The sequence below is a fragment of the Molossus molossus genome, unplaced genomic scaffold, assembly GCF_014108415.1.
Source record: "Molossus molossus isolate mMolMol1 unplaced genomic scaffold, mMolMol1.p scaffold_m16_p_2, whole genome shotgun sequence".
Taxonomy (NCBI): domain Eukaryota; kingdom Metazoa; phylum Chordata; class Mammalia; order Chiroptera; family Molossidae; genus Molossus; species Molossus molossus.
In genome coordinates, this window is record NW_023425355.1 from 114,887,200 (window position 1) to 114,895,589 (window position 8,390).

At 49.2% G+C, this 8,390-nt stretch overlaps 1 pseudogene; it reads left to right on the plus strand.

The window, feature by feature from the left end:
* Positions 1-3,432: 3,432 nt before the first annotated feature.
* LOC118635467 lies at positions 3,433-5,016 on the plus strand (annotated as a pseudogene).
* Positions 5,017-8,390: the final 3,374 nt, after the last annotated feature.

Genomic DNA, 8,390 nt, shown 5'->3' on the forward strand with positions numbered 1-8,390 from the left:
ACATCACCTTTGAAAGAATAGGTGCCAGGTACGTGAATAGCTTAAATGACGGTTCCTAAGCAGCCGCACAGGATGAAGAAAAAGGAAATGAGCAACCACTCAAGGGACACAGAACACTGCTACTGAACAAGACTTAGTCTGCTCTTTAAGACAAGAAGTATCTTAGAACTGGGTGATCAAGGCCCCTAGTCTGGGTTCCATGCTCCAGAGGGCCCTGCACCGGCCACACTCCTGCCCTTGGGCCGAGCCCAAAGGACCAGAGGGACAGCCATCTGGAGCATATTCTCCCCTTCTTGGCATACTCTGTGATCCTAGGACCCCAGAAGGCCCCAGCAGATGGCCCTAAGCCCCCTACCAGGGACTGCCTGGCCTGCTTCCCTTGTCCACCCTCCCAAGAGTGCACATCACCATCTGTTCACAGCCTTAGGTAGCCAAGGGGTGAGTGTTTGCAGAAGGAGTGTTGGGGGGAGAGGGGGCAGGAAGCGGACAGGGCTAGACCATGTGAGCATGTGTGCACACCAGGCCCCTCCCAGTGTGGGACCAAGCCCCATAGGGTGGTAGAGAAGGGGCCAACTGTGCTCCGGGGCAGAACTCTGAGGAACCCAAGAGTTCTGAATCCCTTCCTGGCCTTTTACATCACTGTGAAGTTACAGTCTTCAACATACTTTATGCAATGGCTGGTAAGGTTGGTTTTAATTTTATTTCATTTATTTATTTATTTTTATCCTCACCCGAGGACATTTTTCCATTTTTTTTTGTTCAGATAGAGTGGGAGGGAGAGAGAGGAACAGAGAGAGAGAGAGAAACATCGACGTGAAAGGGACACATCAAGTGGCTGCCACCCGCACGACCGACCAGGGCCGAGGACAAACTGCAACCGAGGTACGTGCCCTTAGCAGGAACCGAACCCGGGTCTCTCAGGACTGCAGGCCGACGCTCCAACCGCTGAGCCAAACCGGCCAGGGCAAGGTTGGTTTTAATTTTAAATATTTAGAGATGATGTGGCATATGGGCTTCTGTGTATACTATTGTCCTGGACCCCAAGAAAGTTAGGAGCGAGTGTGTACACGATCACCCGCTAGTAAGTTCGGTCTCCGTATCTTTGCGAGGGAATAATCAGACGGGGAGCAGACCTGAACAGAGCAAAGCCCAGGGGGTGGCCATGAGCAGGACCATCGAGGCAACGAAAGCCTACGGCTTCCCTTCCCATATCTGCCTGTCTGTTGTGGGGTCCCTGGGTGCCCCTCACAGTATCATGAAGCAGGGCTGTGGCTCTGAGGTCTGGCTGCATCTTGTTTGACTACCACCCTGGTCATCAAGGGTCCCTACAAAGGACATTTCATGAGCGTCTTCCGGGGGCCAGGCTGTGTGATGGCAAGCAGCAGTGCAGGTGACACTCGTGGTGAAGGAGGTGGGATCATCCATCAGTGTCACCCTCGAGCCTACAGAGAACTGCAGGTGGAAGAGGCTGTGTGTATGGATAGTGCTGGTGGACCAGGCAGATGCCACAGACAAGACACCCCTACAAAAAAAACTGCAGATGGAGCCCTGGCCGGTTTGGCTCAGCGGTTAGAGCGTCGGCCTGCGGTCCTGAGAGACCCGGGTTCGGTTCCCGTTAAGGGCACGTACCTCGGTTGCAGTTTGTCCCCGGCCCTGGTTGGTCGTGCGGGTGGCAGCCACTCGATGTGTCCCTTTCACATCGATGCTTCTCTCTCTCTTCCTCTCTTTCCCTTCCATTCTATCTGAACAAAAAAATGGGAAAATGTCCTCGAGTGAGGACTAAAAAAAAAAAACCACAAAAAAAACTGCAGATGGAAAGACCCCAGCCCCGTCTCTGGAGGAACCCCTCTTCTCCAGCGAAAGAAAAATCGAGAGCTTTGGGAATGGTCTGAGCCGCCCCTTTCCCCACTGGCCTGCCAGAAGTAACAATTTTGGCCCACCTTTCTATACAGTGACTGATAGACTTGGGACACAGCATGACAGCTGCGACAGGGATATGACCTGCTGCTTTTTTTAAATTTTATTTTTGTTACAGATGTTTCTCCTTTTTTACCCCATTGACACCCTCCTCCCCATCCCCCCTGCCCCGTCCCTGGCTTTGTTGTTTATGTCCATTGGTTATGCGCACATGCACTTAAGTTCTGTGGTTTATCCCTTCCCTCCCCCCACCACCCCGTCATCTGAGGGTTGTCATTCTGTACCCTACTTCCATGTTTCTGGGTCCACCCTATTCCTCAGACTGTTATGTTCATTATATTCCATAAATAAGTGAGATCATGTGGTATTTGTCTTTTTCTGCTTGGCTTGCTTCACTGAGGATAATACTTACCAGGTCTCTCCATGTGGTCTCAAAGGATAAGAGATCTTTCTTTCTTACGGCTGCATAGTACTCCATTGTGTACATGCACCACGGCTGACCTGCTTCTTGATCTTGCCCCAGCTTACAACCCAGTCCTCGCTTCCCTGGGCTTCCCAGGAGCAGCTCCCGTCTCCCTGAAGTACCCCATCCCACATCCTCTTTCCCTGGACCCAACTCTCACTGTGCTTGGGCTTCTGGAGACAATGGTCACAGCTGAGACCAGCCACACATATCGGCCAGCCTGGGGTCTCTGGCTCTTGGGGACTAAGAGTAGCTCCCTAAGACGACGACAAGTTTAGTGTATTGGCATAGTGTTCATGCGTCTCCCAGCAAAAATTCCCAGTGATTTCTGGTTTCTTGTGAGTAAATGTTTTTCAGTATATATGTGTCTACAGCTATCATTTTCAGTGAAAAATCTTTATTTATTTTTTTTATCCTCACGCGAGGACATTTTTTCATTTTTTGTTCAGATAGAGTGGGAGGAAGAGAGAGAGAGAGAGAAAAACATCGACGTGAAAGGGACACATCGAGCCCTGGCCGGTTTGGCTCAGCAGTTAGAGCGTCGGCCTGTGGTCTGGAGGGACCCGGGTTCGGTTCCCGCTAAGGGCACGTACCTCGGTTGCAGTTTGTCCCCGGCCCTGGTCGGTTGTGCGGGTGGCAGCCATCGATGTGTCCCTTTCACGTCGATGTTTCTCTCTCTCTCTCTCTGTTCCTCTCTCTCCCTCCCACTCTACCTGAACAAAAAATGGAAAAATGTCCTCGGGTGAGGATAAAAAAAAAAAAAAGGGACACATCGAGTGGCTGCCACCCGCACAACCCAACCAGGGCCGGGGACAAACCGCAACCAAAGTACATGCCCTTAGCGGGAACCGAACCCGGGTCTCTCTGGACCGCAGGCTGACGCTCTAACCGCTGAGCCAAACCGGCCAGGACTCAATGAAAAGTCTGTATTTAAGCCCTGGTCAGTTTGGCTCAGCGGTTGGAGCCTGCGGTCCAGAGACACCCGGGTCTGACTCCCGCTAGGGGCATATACCTAAAGAAAGAAAGAAAGAAATGTGTATTTAAAACATTGCATGGCTTTGAAGAAGCAAGTAAGTTTAGGAAAACAAAAGGGAGAGAGAGATTGTGAGGTAGAGAGATACAGTATCTCACTTCCTGAGAGAGGCTTCGCCAATATCCCAAACAGCATCCAGACCCTCTCTGATACTCTCTCTTGGCATCCAACATTTTTTCTTCAGGGCATTTATCTTGACTTGTAATTATATATTTACTTATAAGGTAATTTGTTTTCTGTCTGAAGTTCGGCGCTGTGCCCATTTTATTTTCAAATGTACACTCTTTGTCTAGCACACTTTAGGCACTCAATAAATATATGGAAAAGAAATTCAGGAATTCTTCAAGGGAATGGATCCAAAAACAAGGTTTCAAGAATTTGCAAAAGTGAGACCAGCTTCCATGTGCTCTCAAGTCAATTCCAATTATTGCTTGGGATTCTGCCCCCAAAGAGATCAGAGACGAGGCTGCTATTGTCCTGCGCCTCAAATATGCACCTGACAGCATCTTGCCCTTCTCCTCAGCTGTCCCAGTTACAATCGCTACGCGACAAATTTTTCTGAGATTTAGTGGCAAAAAATAAAATAATTATGCTCATAGATTCAGCAGGTCTGAGGTTCAGACAGGACACAGCAGGGACAGCTTTTCTTTGCTCCGTGATATCTGGGGTCTCAGCTGAAAGACTTGGAGGCTGGAGAATAAAGTCGGCCATCGGCTGGGACCTCAGTTTCTCTCCCGTGAGTCTGTCCATGTGGGCTCTCCACGCGGGCTGCTTTGGACTTGCCCACGGCATGGCGGCTGGGTGCTAAGGGAAAGATCTCAAGAACAAGGTCAAGTGGAAACTACATGGCCTTTTATGACCCAGTCTCAGATGTCACTTAGCATCACTTCTGTCTCATTCTGTTCGTGGAAGCAATTCCAAAGTCCCAACCAGGATGAAGGAGGGGGACTCAGAATCCATCTTACGGGAGAGTGTCATGATTCCAGAGCACGTAGGACCAGCTTTCAGCCTTTGGCTCAGAGGAGGCCTGGGTGCAGGTTTCTTTGGTCATCCTGAATCCGGGTTCCACCGACACCAGCCACCTTTCCTGTGCCACCGAAGTTTGACCCCAGCAAGATTAAAATCGTGTACCCGAGGTGCACCAGTGGGAAAGTCGATGCCACATACGCCCTGGTTTCCGAGACCTGCGCCCTGGCTCTGTCTCCAAAATAGTTTGGTGATGACATCGCCAAAGCAATGGTTGATGAGAAGGCTCTGATGATGACAGTGAAACTGACCATTCAGAACAGGCCCAGGTTGAGGCAGCACCTTCTGCTTCCGCCCTGATCATCAAAGCCCTCAAAGAACCACCACGGGACAGAAAGAAACAAAAACACCAAACAAACAATAAAAAACCATTAAGCACAGTGGAACCATCACTTTTGATGAGATTGTCAACATTGCATGACAGATGCGGCACCCATCTTTAGCTAGAGAACTCTCTGGAACCATTAAAGAGACCGTGGGAACTGCACAGTCTGTGGGCTGCAACGTTGATGGCCACCATCCTCATGACGTCACAGATGACATCAACAGTGGTGCAGTGGAATGCCCAGCTGGTTAAGAACCACAAAGGTCAATATTTCAATGAAAGATTATTTGACAACAACAAGAAGAACGTGTGGGACTAGAAATAGTGTTGTGGCCATTGGGGAAGATAAAATCTGCCACATGCCCAACACCAGCGTGCCAGCCCCAGGCCGCTAGCCCTCAGATGCCCCCTCACGCTCTTTCCTCTGCTCTGCTTTGCCTGTATGTTTGCTGGCATCCATGGAAGGCACTAGAAGCAGACCGGAGGACAGGAGGAAGGGAGAAGCCAGGGGGTTCTCCTCCCAGCTCTCCGCCTCAGCGGCTGAAGCTCCCTCTGTAACTGCAGATCCCAGAGGACAGGACCTGCTGTCTCCTGCCCCCACCTCTGGGCTCCTGTGACCTGGCTTTTCCCTACATCGCTCCAGCTTTAGGGCCAATAAGTCTCTCTGCACTTACTTATCTGTGGGTTGCCTTACCTCCTCCTGTTGGGCTTCTCAGTTTTTCCATTACACGTGTAAAGAATTATGTATATTAAGTTCCATCTTAATATACACAATTGAGCCCTGGCCAGTTTGGCTCAGCGGTTAGAGCGTCGGCCTGCGGTCCCGAGAGACCCGGGTTCGGTTCCCGCTAAGGGCGCGTACTTCGGTTGCAGTTTGTCCCCGGCCCTGGTTGGTCGTGCGGGTGGCAGCCACTCGATGTGTCCCTTCACGTCGATGTTTCTCTCTCTCTCTCCCTTCCTCTCTCTCCCTCCCACTCTATCTGTACAAAAAATGGAAAAATATCCTCGGGTGAGGATAAAAAATATATATATATACACAATTGAAACACCTAGAATAGTTCCTATTGTTTTTTTCTATTTATCTTCAGATAGAGTGGGAGGGAGGGAGAGGGAGAGAGGCTGGGGACCAACGGCAACCGAGGTATGTGCCGTTGGCCGGAATCGAACCTGCGACTCATTGGTCCGCGGGCTGACGCTCTACCGCTGAGCCAAACTGGCCAGGGCCCTATTTTTTCTTTTTCTTTTTTTTTTTTTAGCAGACTTTGACCAATATAACTAACAAGGAGCAGTGAGTGCTCACAGGAGAGCAGAGAAGGTCATGAAATTTGTGTCACAAAACCCTAGGATCCAGTCTTGGCCCCATCGTCACTTGATTTGATGCATTTTGAAAAGTTTTTATCTTTCACCTAACTTCTAAAATGGCAAAATTAAACAAGAGCCTTTGGTGACCGTATATCCATAGCCAGAGCTTCCGGTTTCCTCTTTAGACACTTAGAGCAGCAGTTTGACTTTGATAACTTTTTACTTTCTTGAGTGTGTTTTGGATCCACAGGACCAGGAACCAGAGAGTCAAGAATGCTGGCTGGACAGTGCATGTGGCAGCCCACCTCCCAGATGGCCTCCAGTGACACCGACCTCTTGTTATTCACGCCCTTGCCTAGCCCTTCCTTGACCAATCGGACATCGTGGGATCGACAAGTGTGACTTCTGAGGCTAGAGTATTGGCTTCTGCCCTGCCCACTCTTGGATCAGCCTATGGCGGGGATGCCAGCGGTCATGCTGTGAGGGGACACTTCATGGAGAGATCCAGATGGCAAGGAACTGGGACCTCCTGCCAACGAACAGTGAGGCACAGAGGCCTGTGGCCAACAACTATGCAAGTGAGTGGATCCTTCGCCTCAGTCGAGCCTTCAGATGACTGCGGCCCCAGCCAACACTTTGACTATAACTGCATAAGAAACACTGGGCCAGAACCACCCAACTAAACTGCTCCTGAATTCTTTTTTTTTTTTTTTTATCCTCACCCGAGGATATTTTTCCATTTTTTGTACAGATAGAGTGGGAGGGAGAGAGAGGAAGGGAGAGAGAGAGAGAAACATCGACGTGAAGGGACACATCGAGTGGCTGCCACCCGCACGACCAACCAGGGCCGGGGACAAACTGCAACCAAAGTACGTGCCCTTAGCGGGAAGCGAACCCGGGTCTCTCCGGACCGCAGGCCGACGCTCTAACCGCTGAGCCAAACTGGCCAGGGCTGCTCCTGAATTCTTGACTCACAGAAACTGAGGTAATAAAGGTTTGTTTTCATTTTAAGCCACTAACTTTTTTTTTTATCCTCATCCGAGGACATTTTTTTCCATTTTTTGTTCAGATAGAGTGGGAGGGGGAGAGAGAGAGAGAGAGAGAAACATCGATGTGAAAGGGACACATCGAGTGGCTGCCACCCGCACGACCCAACCAGGGCCGGGGACAAACTGCAACCGAGGTACGTGCCCTTAGCGGGAACCGAACCCAGGTCCCTCCAGACCACAGGCCGACGCTCTAACTGCTGAGCCAAACCAGCCAGGGCAGCCACTAACTTTTGGGGTAATTTTTTTATGCAGCCATAGATAATTAACACAGTCCATAACATTATACTATGGTAGTAGCTCTAAGGATAGAAACTTGGCTGTTAACCCCCTGGAGGTGGGCATCCCCACATCCAAAAGTGTCTTCTAGGTGGATAAGGAGCCAAACATCAAAAACTATGCAAGTGCCAGAAGAGAACATAAATTAAATTTTTATATGATTGGAATGAGGAGAGCCTTTCTAAGGAAGCCATAAAATCCAGAAGTCATGAAAAAGATGGACAGATTTGACTATGTAAAAGTCACACCTCATGTATGAAAATAAACATCATAAACAACGTCTAAGACAAATGACAGACTGGGAGAAAATATGTAGACAAGAAGGGGAAGACAAACACCACAATGCCACGTGGAAGGGGTATAACATGCAGGTTTTATTGGGAAATTTTTCAAGTAAAATGCTCAGCAAGATGAGGCAGATAAACTTTGCTCTCTCTTCAGCCCATAGAGAGGAGCAGGGGTCTGGATGCTGGATTCATAGTGGGCTGCGATCCACGGAAGGGACCCTGCCCCCTCCTCACCCTGTATACTACCTTTTAATTGTGTAAGCTTGCAGTAGCTTTACATACAGGAAATACACAGTCGGGATTTGGGGCATGCCTGCTGGAGGAAGCAGAGCCCTCAGCCCAACGCAAACTGGGGTTCAGTCATAGCCACTCCCACTAGGGTACAGGCAGGAGTCCTCAGCCTGAAATCAACAAGAGAAGGATTCCCAGAGTCATCATTGGACCGTTCTGCTTGTCACTCCACACAATGTTTGCAACATACATAACAGAGGAAATGTTGACATCTATGATAATCAAAGTTTCTCAAAATCAATTAGAAATACTAGTCCAATAAAAAAGCAGAATACAGGAACACAAATCACAGATGAAGTGTGGTTACATGGGCGGTGGTCACGTGGGTTACATTTGTCAAAATTCATCGATCTGTATACTTAAAATGGGTACATTTTATTATATGCAAATTATACATCAATAGAGTTGATTTTTAAAAATG